The sequence below is a fragment of the Phoenix dactylifera genome, unplaced genomic scaffold (assembly GCF_009389715.1).
Source record: "Phoenix dactylifera cultivar Barhee BC4 unplaced genomic scaffold, palm_55x_up_171113_PBpolish2nd_filt_p 000993F, whole genome shotgun sequence".
Taxonomy (NCBI): Eukaryota; Viridiplantae; Streptophyta; class Magnoliopsida; order Arecales; family Arecaceae; genus Phoenix; species Phoenix dactylifera.
Genome location: NW_024068348.1, coordinates 1,761 through 19,032, shown reverse-complemented (window position 1 = coordinate 19,032; position 17,272 = coordinate 1,761). Strand labels below are relative to the sequence as shown.

The 17,272-nt window shown below is 39.0% G+C and overlaps 1 pseudogene; it reads left to right on the top strand.

Annotated features, from left to right (window-relative positions):
* Nucleotides 1-9,822: 9,822 nt before the first annotated feature.
* On the top strand, nt 9,823-11,963 carry LOC120107736 (annotated as a pseudogene).
* The last annotated feature ends 5,309 nt before the right edge of the window (nt 11,964-17,272 follow it).

Genomic DNA, 17,272 nt, shown 5'->3' with positions numbered 1-17,272 from the left:
CATCGTAATCATCTTATAAATATTTTTTTTTTGCACATCTATCTATTAAGTATAAATGATGAATCAGCCTCTAACTAGTTGAAGGATGTGAGGATGTAGTCAATTGATGCTTTCTAGTACTTATTCCTAAGCCTCAATAGCGGGTGGTTCTATATACACCCCCCCTATTGCTAAGGACACCCCCCAAAAACCAAAAAAAAAATACCCAAACTAACCTTTAGTGTAATTACCATATTGCCCTTGAAATTTTCTTAGTACACCCCCCTTCCTCCTCCTCCGTTTCGTTTTGAAAAGAAAAAAAAAAAACACCCCTCAAACCCCCCCTTAAACCCCTCGATCCATTTACATCGTTTAGGCGATCTTTGAAGGAGATTTAAGCCCCATTCGAAGCATGGACAAGCAACTAGTGATTTGGGACGAAGAATCGGCCGCAAAGGTACGTGTTCCACCTTGTTTCGAAATTTTTTTTTTTCACGGTTCGTGCTCCGTTCGGCACTGGATCGCCGAACAAAAGGCTTCTGTTCGGCTGAACAGTGCCGAACAGAAGCCTTCTGTTCGGCAACCCTCAACCGAACAGAAGCCTTCTGTTCGGCTGCACAGTGCCGGACAGAAGGCTTCTGTCCGGCACTGTGCAGCCGAACAGAAGGCTTCTGGTGCCAAATCGCGTGCCGTGCTGAATTTTGTGCCGAACAGATCCTCTGATTCATTAATTCTTGGTGATAAATTATTTTATATGTAGGGCTATGCTACAACCGAATCGAGTATAATTGGATCAGAATTTGTACTGGATTACACAAGCGAATTTACAACTTACGAGGTATTATAATGTATTGTGCAATTTTGTATTAGTTTAGCGAGCTATTTTTACAACTGTGTACTTACATAAATTGTTTAATGTATAGATCTTCAAGAGTAGAGAGGACTTGTGTAATTGGTGTCGTGAAGCTGGGAGGCGAAATGGTTTTGTTGTTGTAATCAAATCATCCGATGCAGGTACCATTTCTAAGAAACCCAGAATTACGTTAGGTTGTGAGAGGGGTGGGACGTACCGAACCAAAAAAGAAAAGCGAATAAAGACTGCCTGTGGGACAAAGAAGTGTGGATGCCCTTTTGCATTAAGAGGAAAGAAATTGGATACTGCGGATGATTGGATATTACTGGTCGTATGTGGAGTGCACAATCATCCCGCTGCAGAGAATCTGGAGGGGCACTCATATGCAGGGAGATTATCTGAGCAGGAGACGGAATTGTTAGTGGATATGTCGAAGAGTTTGGTTCGTCCAAAGGACATATTATCCACATTGAAGGAAAGAGATGCCCTCAATGTTACGACTATCAAGACTATCTACAATGTACGTCAACGGTTTAAGGTTGTAGAGAAAGCCGGGAGGTCTGAAATGCAACATCTATTAGGTAAATTATCAGAGGCTAAATATATTGAGTGGCATAGGAATTGTACTAATACGGATGTTGTGCATGACTTATTTTGGGCACACCCTGGCAGCATTGATTTGTTCCGTGCATTTCCCCGTGTGTTGATAATGGATTGCACGTACAAGACGAATAGGTATCGTCTTCCGCTATTAGAGATTGTGGGGGTGACATCTACTGACATGACATTTTCAATTGCTTTTGTATACTTAAATTCTGAGCGGGAAGAAAGCTATACTTGGGCATTAGAGAGATTGCGCAGTGTCATAGCTGATGATGTTTTGCCTGAGTTGATTGTTACAGATAGAGACTTGGCTTTGATGAATGCGGTATTTCCTACTGCTAGACATTTATTATGTAGATGGCATATTAGTAGGAATGTTTTGGCCAAGTGCAAAAAAATTTTCGAATTGAAGGAGAAATGGGATAAATTTATTATGAGTTGGAATGTACTAGTGCTGTCCTCCACGGAAGACGAGTATAATGATCGCTGGAGTGCACTGCAGAGAGAGTTCGGTACCTATCCAGATGCACTACAGTATGTGTCAGATACTTGGCTGAGCAAATACAAGGAAAGATTTGTTGCGGCGTGGACGGATACATGCAGGCACTACGAAAATGTGACGACAAATAGGTATCACAAATAAAGACTCATTTAATTTTAATTTGCCTCAATTGTTATATCTAACTTTCATTTGTTTACTAGGGTCGAGAGTGCACATGCAAAGCTCAAAAAGCAGCTTGGATCAAGCCAAGGAAGTTTCGAGTCATCTTGGACTAGAATACATGGATTGATTGAGTTGCAGCACAGCTCCGTTAAAGCCTCATTGGAGAAGAGTTTATTGGTAGTGCAGCACAACTTCAAGCCAGCTGAATTCAAAGAGTTGCGAGGTTTCATATCTATAAGTGCGTTAAATCATGTCCTCGCCCAATCGAAACGAGCCAATTCAGTTGGGTTTGATGATTCAAATTGTGGGTGCGCTATTCGACGCACACATGGTATACCATGTGCTCACCAGATTGCGCGGTACAGGGTGGAAGGTCGGCCCATTCCTCTCGACTGCATAGATCCTCATTGGAGGAAACTTGATATTCTGCCTACCCCCCCCCCCCCCCCGTGCAGCCAATTCAGTTGAGTTGTGATGCAGAGTTAGATTTGATTGCGCTACGATTTAAGAAGTTAGATGGGGCTTCTCAATTGCAGATGATCAAGAAGTTACGAGAGATTGCAAGTCCAGATAGTACACCTCTTTTAGAGCCTGCAAAACGGAAGACCGGTTCACGTGGGCGCGCTTCAATGAAGGTTGATACGTCTACTCGACGTGACCCGTCTGCGTTTGAGTTGGTTCTATCTGGACAGGATAGTTATTCACCTGGTGTTGAGAAAGTTACCATCCGCAATCCATCTACTCAGATTCAAAAGAGGCGGCCCAAGCAAAAGGTAAGTACCAAATATTTATTTCCTTACAATAGGTATCACAACGTCTACGGGACGGTCCGTGCCGTGCCGGTATGTGATGTGCCGATACGGGACATGTCGGGACGTGCCGTGCCGAGATGTGCCGATACGGGACATGTCGGGATGTGCCGTGCCGAGATGTGCCGATACGGGACATGTCGGGACGTGCCGTGCCAAGATGTGCCGATACGGGATGTGCCGTGCCGAGATGTGCCGATACGGGATGTGCCGTGCCGAGATGTGCCGATACAGGACATGTCGGTACGTGCCATGCCGAGATGTGCCGATACGGGACATGTCGGGACGTGCCGTGCCGTGCCGGTACGGGATGTGCTGAGACGGATAACTATTTGGATATTTCTGCCATTGTTACATATTTTCTATCATTTGATATTATTTGCAGGTTTTTCGTACTAGAGCCCAGTCACATACGCCCATTATCTATATTGATGCTATTCCTTCTGCCTTGAGACCATACATCCAGCATATCAAGGATGTAAAAGCTGATGGGAATTGCGGATTTAGGGCAATAGCTGACTTACTGGGATTTGGAGAAGATGACTGGGTGCGTGTTAGGAAGGATTTATTGCAAGAGTTGCAATGTCATTCGGACCACTATCGCACATTATATGGTGTGGAAGGGACGATTGCTGAGATCACTCATGCATTATCATATTATGATGATTGTCCACCATATGACAGATGGATGACTATGCCGGACATGGGTCATCTTATAGCATCCTGCTATAATGTTGTCCTATACCATCTCTCGTTGCAACAATGTCTGACCTTCCTACCTCTCCGTTCTGTGCCAGTACCTCTTCTATCCCGCAATCGCTATCGGATTCGTAAATGGAAATTATTTTGTTGAGGTACTACGTTCACAACACTTGCGAATATTTAATTTTGCTTATTTAATTTTGCTTATTTATAATTTTGTAGCTATTAATATTTTCTTATTTCTAATTTTGAAGGTGTTCTTGTTGCCGGGACATCCCGTTCCGCCAGTAGCGACCAACTGGCAAAAATATCATCTTCCTTGTGCTACCGGATGGGAAAATTCATATGAAGCCCGGATTCAACAGTTCAAAGAGAGCATCTCACCTAATGTTATAATTAGCGAGACAGTAGAGTTAGATTGATTGTTTATATATGTACAATTTTTGAAAGTTGTAAATTTTTTTGGGCTCTTAGAGTCATGTACTGTGAAACTCCATCATCAATATAAATCAAAAAATATCTGTCTTCGCATTGTTAGATTGATTGTTATGTGCACTGTTATATTTGTGTAAAATAGAACGGGCCAGGCTTTACAAAGATTACACGTAAATGTACCAAAAATATATATTTTTCATTAATATCAACAGTTTCAAATTACACAAAAAAAAAGTCGAAGCTACATAATCAAAATAAAGGCTCCATCATCAATCCCTATGACGCCGTCGTCGACGCGTGTACTGCTGTACGTCCGAATGAGAGGGTGCTGGATCCGAATGAGAGGGTGCTGTACTCGGGCCAGGCTCATCACCCAGAAGTAACTGATGCATCTGACAAATAGCATGAAATAGGTGCCCGGCACCTAGTGACGTAGCCTCTGAGGGACCCATCCGTACAATGTCGGTACTGATACTGAGTGCATCTGCAATACGCCGCCGGTGCATGTCAGCATCATCATGACCTCCCCTAGCTCCAGAATGAGTACTCGAGCGCAGATGAGGAGGCTGAACTGCAACGTGCGTGATACGGAGATACCACTCCATGTATCCCGGTACGCTGTCTGATGGCCGGGTAACTGGGTGGCTCCTGCTCGCCTGGCTCAGCACGTGGTCCTCCCACCGCTCCCAAAGCTGATCCATATAGGAGTAATGTATCCGGTACGAGCCTGCTGTGGAACCTCTGTTGGCTCGCATAGGGGCTAGTGGCGCTCGAGGGATGGTCTGAATACGACCAAACTGTCTAAGAACCCTTTCTGGATGATAGGGTTCTACGATATCAAGGCACTTGATGGAGCCACTAAAAAATACGATATCAACATATGGGCGATCTCCCCGAAGCCGATGATGGGGATCCCAAATAACCTGCAAAACAAAAGGTCCATTTCAGTTTTATACTATATCGCATATTAAAAGTACTGACAAACACAAGCAAATGGTAATATGATACGTACCTCATCGATGCTCAAAAGGTCCAATGACTCACGTAGAACCACTAAATGGTCCATCGTGGTACGTGATGGAGTACCGGGCATCCAGCGGTGCACGCGGGGACTGGCATCAGTATACTCAAGCGACGGGTGAGGACTGAGTGCTGGAAAATGCTCATAAATCCATGCCTGCAGAAGCGTCATATAACCACTGATCTGTCTCACTGATGACCTCGACGCAATCCCCAACTGCCGATACAAATATGCTAAGGCAGCTGTACCCCAGGCATATGTGCTCACCCTATCCAGATCCCGCAGTAAACACAGATACGCTATAGGCACCCTGGTCCCACTCTTATCAGCAAAGAGTGTGCAGCCTAACAAAAATAACAAATAGGCTCGTGCTGCACACTCTATCCTCTGCTGGCCGTCTCTATCAGATACAGAGTGAAACTGAGTCCTCAGCCACTCCATCCTCACAGACTGACCGCGCGATGACAGTACCTCCTGACGCGCGTCTCCAGCTGACACCCCCAACAACTCCACAAGTAGCTCCTCAGCATCCCGATCACTCATCCTCTCAGGAGAAACTGCTACTGAGGCACCTGCGACAGGAATCCCTAAAATGGCGGATACATCATCCAACGTGATAGTGATCTCGCCAAATAGTATATGGAAGGTGTTCGTCTCGGGCTGCCATCTCTCTACGAAGCCCGAAATCAGAATCTTATCGGTGAATCGATAAGAGCACTGTACTAACTCTATGAGGCCCGACTGCCTCAATAGTGCTTTGAACCTGGTATTTGGTTGGTTTGAAGACCACCACTTCCATTCACCAACCTTGGCAGTATGGTTCATGCACTTTAGTGGAGCCCGTTCCTGTAATATAAATGTATAATTACTACTACTTTATAAAACATCAATAAACAAAATATAATGCTATAACAAATAAACAATACCTGTTGCCTCCAGATGGAAGCTGCTATATGCGTCCTGAAACTGATCAGGACGGACTCATCCTCTGGACCTCCTGGACATGGTCCAACGGACTCATCGTCTTCGCCCCTAGCGGGCATATCATCATGCTCTGACTCAGGAGAGGGCGATGGCATATGAGCAGGCTCGGGAGAAGCAATCCTAGCACGACGTCTCCTAGCTGACGCCGTAGGTCTAACTCTGAAGGGACCGGGATCCATGTCTGAAAATATAGAAATTCAATGTTAGGCTATATCAAAGAAAATAATTCAATTGCATACATAAATGAGAGGATCTGTTCGGCACAAAATTCAGCACGGCACGCGATTTGGCACCAGAAGCCTTCTGTTCGGCTGCACAGTGCCGAACAGAAGGCTTCTGTTCGGCTGCACAGAGCCGGACAGAAGGCTTCTGTTCGGCACTGTGCAGCCGAACAGAAGCCTTCTGTTCGGCACTGTGCAGCCGAACAGAAGGCTTCTGTTCGGCACTGTTCAGCCGAACAGAAGCCTTTTGTTCGGCGATCCAGTGCCGAACGGAGCACGAACCGTGAAAAAAAAAATGCCGGCGGGGGGGAGCTACCTCGAGGTGGTCGTGGAGGCGCCGGCGAGGTGCTCGTTGCTCGGGAGATGGCCGGGGAGGTGGTTCCGGGAGAAGCCGGCGAGGTGGTCGGAGATCGGGAGAATGCCGGCGACGAGAGGGAGAAGGGGGAACGGGGGGGTTTTGGGCGTTGGCGAGGTGCTTTGGGCGGAACAGTTCAAAGGGAGACGGAGGGGGTTTGGCCGCCGGCGAGGTGCTTGAGGCGAGGTTTTTTGGGCGGAAGGGAGAAGCCGGCGGGTGTTTTGGAGGGGAAGAGCGGGGTGGGGGGGGTTTGGGGGGTGTAGAGAGCAATTTAGGTGAGGGGGTGGGGAGGGTGGGGGGTAATTTAGGAATTTTTAATTTTTTAGGGGTGTCCTTAGCAAATGGGGGGGTGTAGAGAGTATTTAATTTTTTTTTAATTTTTGGGGGGTGTCCTGAGCAATAGGGGGGGTGTATATAGAACCACCCCTCAATAGCTCATAGATCTCGGCCCTCTTCACCAATTAATTTACTTCTTACCCCCTCCTTTTGAATCAAAACCCTAATTAAGCATTGGAATAAGGAAGGTATTAGGAGGTAGCGGGGTTATGATCCAGGAGGATCAACAGCATCAATGTGGACTACTTTTTCTTTTATAGCTAGGGCTAGATAGGGATCAAGAGAGGGATCTACCACATTAAGAAGATGAAATACATACCAAATTTTCAGAGGCCATTATTTGGCCATACAATGCCCGATTAAGATGATTTTTTTAGATCAGGTAACTTTTTGACATCTGCAATGCCTCCTAAAAAACTTGGTATAGTTAGTGATCAAGCTCAAATTACATCATTTGGACCCCAAAATAGGCCACTCAACCTGTTTTTTTTTTTTTTAAGAAAGATTTTGACCGGGCATATATCTCAATTTAGAAAGATTTACACAAAAACGATAGAAAATAAAGTCAATATAGAAATCGAGATCTCTCTCGTAAAAATTTAGCTTTTGAATATTTATTTCTACTAGTCTTGTCTATTTTGGTAAAGCTAGTCTTATTTGAACTAGGAGAGAATCTAACCTGAATTATACAAGAGCGGACCTTATAATTGTTATGTATCTCAATTTATCAATCATCAATAAAAGAAAAGTGAACATATTTGCCCTTTCTCGAGTCAACCCTTGTCACCGGTCTAATGGAACATAATAGTCAACAAAATTCCATGCCTACATGAAGGAAAAAAATTCCCCCTTATTTCGATTAATTACAGCTGAACACCGTATAAAGCAATTCTTAAAATAAGAAAGACTAAAATTTCTCAATAGTTGAGCTAACTCACGCCTACATGTCACTTACATGATTCGAGCCCTTTCTACATATTGAAATCTTATAAAACAATATAATATATACATATAATATAATATATTTGTATAAATTAAATTGAAACAAATTAATACAAGACCAGAAGCTATGGTGAACAAGCCTATAATGTTCACCAATCTTTCCTAGGTCTGGTGAATCTTGTTGAGTTCTATATATTTTCGACCTGATTCTCCTAAGCAAAAGTTTGAACTCGTTCAAATTTAAATTAGAACATAAAATATAATGCATCGCTCACGAACAAACTCTTTAAAAACTCCATTAAATTTAAATGAAATGGAGTAATGGCTTCCAACAAAAATGAATTTGTTAGTAAAATGAGCCTTAACCTCATTGGCAGGTCTTCGCCACTAAGCAATTAGCTCAAGAGACTGGGTTTGGGTCTAAAAAAAGGTCAAATAAGCTACTATGTTGGGTTTGGTTCTTAAAATAAGCCTTAGAGTCTTATTGGTTTGGGATTACATACATATTGAGCCATGATGACTAACCTAAAACCAGCCTGATCTCATAATTTTATGCCTTTTTTTGAAAAAGATTGCACGTGAAATTTCCCTTTTTTGTGGATATCTTTTTTTGGCCGCCAAACATACCATTTAGTGTTCAATTTTTGGAGGAAAGAAGATCCGCTTTCTCCTATGAGTCATTATAAATATGGCAGAGAACTACAGAAAAAACCATAACTCGCATTGCTGCAGCCACATATTTCTGGACGGATACCATGGTGAGTTCTCATATATCTTTTCCCTCCTTTCGCTTTATAAAGTCTTTATATCAATATCTCAATTTCCTACGCATCTTTTCCACAAATCCACTCATGTGATGTAGCTTTTCAATCTCTTGCTGCTGTACGTTACATGAGACCCTTCTTTTCTACGTGATGAAAAAATAGTTTCTGTTAGAATATAGTTTTATAAATCTTTAGTTACTTTGATATTGTGTTATAAATATTTTTTTTGATTTCTAGCACCGGTGAATATTCTGTTCCATCTTCTCCTTCATGCAGGAAATCACTTTGATCTTTGTGCTTTTGGGTTTGGCTTATGTGGTTGGTGAGGCCAATCCAATCATTAATGTTATGGACTATGGGGCTGTTGGAGACGGCAGACACGATGATACCCAGGTTTGCAAGTTCCCCTACACCTTGCCGCTAGGGCTCTCTCTCTCAAGGTCTAGGTCTTGGTTATATATATATATATATATATATATATATATATATATATATATATATTATATATATATATATATATATATATATATATATATATATATATATATATATATATATATATATGAAATTTATATATGCAACAATTATAATTTATATACATGCACATGAAAAGATACGCATAAGTATGTGCTAATGTTTATGAAATTAAAGAAAAAAATCATGTTAGTTTACATAAATATGTGGGAGTGTGTGTATATATATACAAGTACATATATACCTGCATATATATGCTATAAATGCATCCATGCATGCAATTTCCTGGTATAGCGTCTACGAAATTAAAAAAAAAAAAACAAAATTAAAATATTTGCAGAAAAAGAGAAAAGAAAAAAAATAATTTTATTTCTTTGTTCCATCATATTGGGCATATCTCAGGGATTATATACACTCGTCTACAGACTCCATATAAGAAAATAATATAGGCAGATATAATATCATTCTAATAAAGGAAAATAATAATTGCTGATATAAATTGTTATGTGATTCCTAAAATTACTCTAACAAGATTATGCTAACAAAGAAAAATAATACTGACCAATATAGGATTACGCTAACAAAGAAAAATAACACAGACCGATACAGGATCACACCAATAAAAAAAATAATATGGGTCGATACATGTTGTTATGTAATCCTTAAAATTATGCCAATATTTGCCATTTTATGTTGTGAGTGGTGTCTTGCAGGGGTTCTTAAGGGCTTGGGGTGTCGCTTGCTCGGACTTTAGGGTGCCCACAGTAGTTATCCCTCCACGAAGGACATTCCTGTTGAGCCAAATAGAATTTGAAGGCCCCTGCAAATCCAGCATCCATGTTCAGGTTCAGCTAATACCAAGTTTATATGCACTAATATAAAATGCAAGAGGAGTTCAACTTTCCAGTACAGCAACGGAACTTAGGTTTTTGACTGGACTCATGGGAAGTTTTGGTGCAGGTTAGTGGAAATATTGTGGCACCTAACAAGTTGTGGACCTCTGAATTCACCACTTGGATCTCATTCAGAAACATCAACGATCTCACTATTGATGGTTCTGGCCTGATCGACGGCCAAGGTTCCATCTGGTGGAACTGCAAAAATAAGAAGGTAATTATTCCTAATGTATATTAACAAAGTTTTTCTCTTTTGTAAGTCTTTATATACCTAACTAGGTTTTTTCCCCTTCCTTTTTATTGCAGCGATGCGTTAATGTTCCTTATGTAAGTATGCTCTCCTAAGTTCATCTATGTGGAATTTAAATTACTAGTTGCCTTTGATTTAATGTAACTGAACCTGTTATAACCTGAAACTTGGGTCGTCTGGGTTTGGATACCATACATCATTGCTCAAATATTTGGCTTCTAAAAATACAGACAAACCATTACAGTATACTTATTACAAGTTTTGTATCAGGCATTTGGAATCTCAGGCTGCAACAATTTTCACATGAATGGCCTAACAATTATAAACAGCCCAGGAAAACACCTCACTGTATTTATGAGTTCATGGGTTTCAGATTAAGGGTCTTAAAATTATAGCTCCAGCGGACAGCCCTAACACCGATGGCATATACATCCAAGAGTCTGAGCATGTTGAAGTTAGTGATACCGTCATCAGATCAGGTAATGCTTATAAGCGTCGGTAGTTTTATTTCTGACATTTTTTAGAGCGTCGCAAAAGTGTCGGCAATGTAAACGTCGAAAATCAACTTGCTTATTAGCAATGCTAATTGCCGAATATACTAAAAACCTATGTTCGGGTATATACATACGTCAAATAACTTTCCTCTGTGCGCACGTAGGAGATGATTGTATAGCCATTGGTACGGGTTCTTTGGATGTGAAACATCACGAGGATTTCATGCGGCCTTGGCCATGGCATAAGGTGAGTTATATCTTTCTATTGATGAACTGAGATCGATTTTGATGGCCTTGACTTATATCATCCCTGGTTTTGCAGCATTGGAAGCTTGGGATGGCAAAATTCAAATGCAAAGGTCGAGGGGTGTCCACATCTCGTACTCTAATTTCTCTCAAACGACCAATGGCATGAGGATTAAGACATGGCAGGTACAAATTTAATATGCAATTCTCAATCCCAATTAAGACGCATATTTTTTGACTAATAACTGTTTGCTTACTTTTATGCTGTGAAGGGAGGGTCAGGTTTTGCAAAAGGAATCTCTTTCGAGCACATCAAACTTGCTTCAGTTCGAAACCCTATCATCATAGACCAATTCTACTGTCCCACAAAGAACTGCAGGAATTCGGTAATCACTTGCATTTCTTCTTATCATTATGAGGCAGAGAAGTTAAAGTCTTAGAAAATTCTCGTAATTCTCGTTTAGTATTTATATAAAAATCTTAGAAAGCTAAATATCTTTTCCCTTTTTTTTTCCTTGGTCCTGTTTCATGGCAAAGACATCGGCTGTGAAATTGAGTGATGTTCGATTTGCTGATGTACGTGGAACCTCGTCAAGTGAGGTGGCCATCAACCTTGCATGCAGTGAGAGCGTTCCCTGTTCTAACGTTGTTTTGGAAAGCATCAGCATTGTTTTGGACAAAGTTGCCCACAGGAATCAAATCACCTCTTATTGCCTCAGTGTCCATGGGAGTAAAATTGGTAAGGTCATACCGGATGTCCCATGTTTGAAATAAACCTATGTTTCCTTCTCAAGTCATCAGAATTAGTGCTATATTTTGTCAATGGTCCCAATTAATGGGGATAGCAAGATGAATTCTCCATCTTGTAATTGTTGCTTCATTCCATGGGACCAACAAAAAGCATCAATAAACTTGAATTTGCTTCCATCTCATCATATAATGTTTTAGTTTTATGTGCCAAAAATATTTAGGGGGAGATGCTTCATTTACCCTACTTTTTCATGAGCATTTCAGGGTAAGACAAAGGAAGCACTTGGTCAATGATGTAGGTTGAATTGGGCTGCAAATTGCTCCTCTTTGACATGATTCGAATTTTCTTTTATATCTGGATCGAGATTCTAGATTCACCTCTTTCACCTACCTAGCTCCCATTAGGTTTCGTTTAGCTCAAGTGGGATTTCACTTTCAAACTAATATCTACAAACTAATATTCATGTATTTTGGTGGTTTCTTACCTAATCATTAAGTAATTATTAAAATGGACAGTTTTAACTACATGATTCTATGTTTTACTATGATTTAGTCATCAAAACCTAGTAAATTTAAATCTACCTATATTTTAAAATGTGTAGATCATGGTCTATAAAGTGGATAATCTATTTGTTTTACCATCTATTTTATCATACTAGTACAACTGATGCAATTCATTTTTTGTACCAATTTGATTTATAGTTATTAACCAACAAAATATATGAATTTTATTTTTAATTAATTTTAGTGTGGGTCATGTTCAATTATTTAGATCTTTAAATTGGATGGTCTAACATCAAGTACATAGACCAACTCATGCACGTATGTACTTATACACACACATATACACACATATACATACATACATACATACATACATACATACATACATACATATATATATATATTATTAATTTTGTCATATTTTATTATTTCTATGTAATATATTATTAAGTTCATTAATAACAACCACCAACTATATTTTGAATGATGGCATGATGCAGCAGGGCCCATGTACAACTGCATGGGCCGGTGTTCTATGTACGGTATAAGCCCCACTCCGTCATAAGTCGTGACACAAAGTATGGACATCAGGCTTGAATCTCATGTTCACTCCTTGAACTTAATATTGAATGAATGACAACTATAGGGCTTGCCAAAATTTTGCACAAAAAATCTCTTCCAATCATTCACGGTGGATTAAGATTCATATATATAATTGTACAAAACTTAATTGACCAAGTAGATTATATAATATTTAGGACAATCTGCTTCAATCCAAGTAGACCTGTTTATGGAGCAAGCGGAACCAGACTTTGCCCAAAGGCCAACATAATTTTCTTAGAGTGAGGCCCGATTTGGCTCAAGTCTTCGAATCTACCAGCCTGGCTCTTACTCAAACTTTGAGCTTCGTATCATACATACTTCATGACCATTTTAATTTTTTTAAAAAAATCATAAAACTAAACTATTTAATATTATTTAAAAATACTAAATATGAATAATTAAATATTGTCAATAACATACAATATATCTATTAAGCTATTAGGTTGATATATCAAATCTTTGATCCAAGCCCGTCTAAAAAGGTTCGCGCTCAAGTGGGGCCAAAATAGGTTTACCTCCAAGGCACCAAGCCTATAATGTTCACCAATGTGACTCTTGTTGAGTTTTATATATTTTCGATCCGGTTCTCCTAAGCAAAAGTTTGAATTCGTTCAGATTTAAATTAGAACATGAAATTTAATGCATTCCTCACAAACAAACTCTTGAAAACTCCATTAAATTTAAATGTAATGAAGTAATGGCTACCAACAAAAATGAATTTGTTAGTAAAATGAGCCTTAACCTCATTGGTAGGTCTTCGCAACTAAGCAATTGGCTCAAGAGACTGGGCTTGGATCTGAAGAAAGGTCAAATAAGCTACTGTGTTGGGTTTGGTTCTTAAAATAAGCCTTAGAGTCTTATTGGATTGGGATTGCATACATGTTGAGCCATGATTAACCTAAAATATGGCCTGATCTTGTAATTTTATGCCTTTTTTGAAGAGAGTGCACGTAAAATTTCCCTTTTTTGTGGGTAGCTTTTTTGGCCGCCAAAACATATCATTTAGGGTTCGATTTTTGGAGGAGAGAAGAGCCGCTTTCTCCTATGAGCCATTATAAATATGGTAGAGAACTACAAAAAGACCATAACTCGCATTGCTACCGCCACATATTCCTGGAACGGATACCATAGTGAGTTCTCATATATCTTTTCCCTCCTTTTGCTTGATAAAACCTTTATAGCAATATCTCAATTTCCTACGAATCTTATAGAGATTTTCGCATAGGGATGGAAGAGGAGAGGGTATCAGTGAAGTGGGATGGTTGTTACCTCAACTCTAGCAAGGTTTTGGCTATGATTTCAATGACAGTAGGGGCGGAGGCACGACAATAATGCATGGAAAAGAAAAAGAGAAAGGGGGCAATATTCAGTAGTAGCTTTCGTCAGATGTGTGTGTGTGGGGGGGGGGGGGGGGGGGGGTGAGGGCGGTCATGGTGCTCTTAAATAAAGGTAGAGTCTAGGATTTTTCTAGCCTTTAACAATCTCTGGGACTCTAATTTCCACTAGGATCCTTTGAATCCTCGACTTGGGGGGGGGGGGGGGGGGGGTTGCGAGGGCGGTCATGGTGCTCTTAAATAAAGGTAGAGTCTAGGATACTCCTTCTATCCTGCTTTCTAAAAACAAGGAAGGAAATATCTAAGACTCTTTGAATCCAGTCCTAAACAAGAAAAAAAGGAAGGAGATAGATAAAGATAGAAATCACAATCTTGCCCTTGTTGATAGGGAAGAAATCAACCATAATGGAATATTTCCTCTCGTCCTTAACCGGAGGCAGTTCATGCGCGCGATAAAGATTCCTCACTTGTTTGAGGATATCCTTCCCGCAGTTGGTCAAGTTGATTTGCTCGATTTATCTCAGATGGCGTGAGTGGGTCTTCCTGTACTCCTTCTAAAGGATGATAGTTAATAGCCTTCAACAATCTTTAGGACTCTATGAAGAGTCCTGGACTTCTATGAAGAGTTTTTGGTGCATGGCATGTTTGGAGTACACGACTCGTTCATAATTAAGTTCGATTAGAGTCCATGCCTCACACTCTTACCACTCAAGAATTTGAGAAGAATCAAGAGAAAAATTTTATTAATGATTTAAAGATTGGAAAAGAGTACATGCAATATTTATAAGTTTCAGGCCCTTGCATCAAAGAAAACTCGTAGAGCATCCTGGAACATGACCAAAATCAAAAACTATAATCCTACGTTATCTCAAGTAAGAATACTTGAGAAAAGAGAGCTCCTAAAATTTGATTGTGAGAAGGTTGCCGTTAGAAGGCTTTAGATGACAATTAATTTGACTGTCTAATATCTTTTCATGCTAAGAAGCCTACCATCAAATCTTTTGGTCTACTTCTTTGACTTAAGCTTGGATTATGAGAATTCAGATGGTGATAAATGCTCCATCCAATGATTTTAGATGGCTTGGATGTTTGAACCCATGTTGGAGTTCTTTTGGTAGCCCTCAAGAAGAAAACGCTTGAAGGTAATAGAGGCATCATTGAATTCTTTCGACAGTAAAATAGCCAACATCGTCTATTGGGCTGATTGTGAGCTGACCATCATCAATTCATTTTGGTGGTCTAGAGGCTATTATCAAATCATTCTGGGCAACACCTACGTTTGGTATGACTTTGAGGGTCAGGAGTTGTTATTTCAAGGGCTTGGTGTGCCTTAGTTTTCATCAATGATCTAAGAGTAGTTGTGACTCAATTAGTTGTAGTTCAACGTCGGATACATAATGTTTAACTATCTTTAACTTAGGAGTTTTAAGAATCGAACGAGTTATAGTCTAAGAGCAACCTATATATAAGTTGACGCCATGCTTAGGCCCTGTTTGGGGGAGCTGTTGACAGTAGAGCTGTTGGAAGTAGAGTTGTTGGAAGTAGAGCTGTCTGAAGTAGAGCTGTTATAAAAAGCTGTTTGTTGTTTGGTAACCACATTCGTAAAGTGCTGTGGTACTTTGTTTTGTGTTTGGTAAACAAACTGAGAAAGTACTTTTATATGACAAAATTACCATAAAGGACATTGCATAGTATTATACAACACAACATAATAAAACATAACATAAATTAATACATAAATATATGATATAGTATTATATTATTGTAATATATAATATATATATGTTAATATAGCATAATAGTTAATATAATTATTAGAGTAAATTAATATTTGGTAATATAACATAATATTAAATTATTTAACATAACATATTAATGTATTATGATATAATGTAATATATATTATATTTTATAGTAATAATACAATAATAAAAGTATAAAATATTATAATTATTAGTATAAATTAATTTTTCATAATATAACATAATATTAAATTATTTAAAATAACATATAATGTAATGTAATATAATACAATATTTATAGTATAATAGAATAATAAAGGTATAAAATATTATAATTAATATTATAAATTAATTTTCTTGGCTCCAGCAGATTTTTAGTTTATATAGGGATAAACTATGTAATTATGTTATTTTTAATATGGGCATTTTTGTCAAAATACAGTTTTCCGAAAAAGCTGAAACAGCTTCCTCCCAAAAGCTCCAAATGGAGCTTCCGTTCCAAAAGCTTGTTTTCAGCTTCCCGGCAAAGCTGAAACAGCTTTTTGAAAAAATTTACCAAACACAGTTTTTCATCTAAAAGTACTTTTGGAGGGCCAGAAAGTGCTTTCTGGCCCTCCAAAAGCCCCCCAAACATGGCCTTATTCATTTAGGGAGTCTTTGGATGCTCGAAGATCTTATCGACTCCAAGATCTTCTGTAGTCCAAACAAACCTTTAAGGAATGGCTTAATAGATGATTGATTGATAGGCTTTTCTTTATTAGTTTATTCGTTTACTGCCTTACTAATGCTTGGGACATGATTTTCTCTATCTCCTTACTACGTCTTTCACATATTTATGGATGGGAACTAAGAAGCTGAGTTGTCAACAAATGAAAGTATAAAAGTTTGTATTACTAATTTTCCATTTGAGTTGTGGAATTGTATTAGAGACTATTTGAAAGAATACGATAGAAAGCCTTAACTCTCATTTACTTATAAAAAAATATTATTATTATTTTTATGATATTTATTATTTTGCAAAAAAAACTTTTGCGGCAATTCTTGGTAACAAAAAAAAAATTTTGAACCCATATTAATGCGTTGAATGACAATTTATTAATCTATTAAACTCGCAATAATAATGTTTGCATAAAAAGATATATTCGAAGGATAGTTGATATGGCAAACAAATTTTCAATCAATATAACACCAATTTGCAAATTTACCTAAATATTATATGTTGATAAGTTTAATAACCAATATTTAGAACTTAGAAGAAAAATCTAATATTTAGAATTTTTAAATTTATTTATTTTTCAAAATATCTTTCTC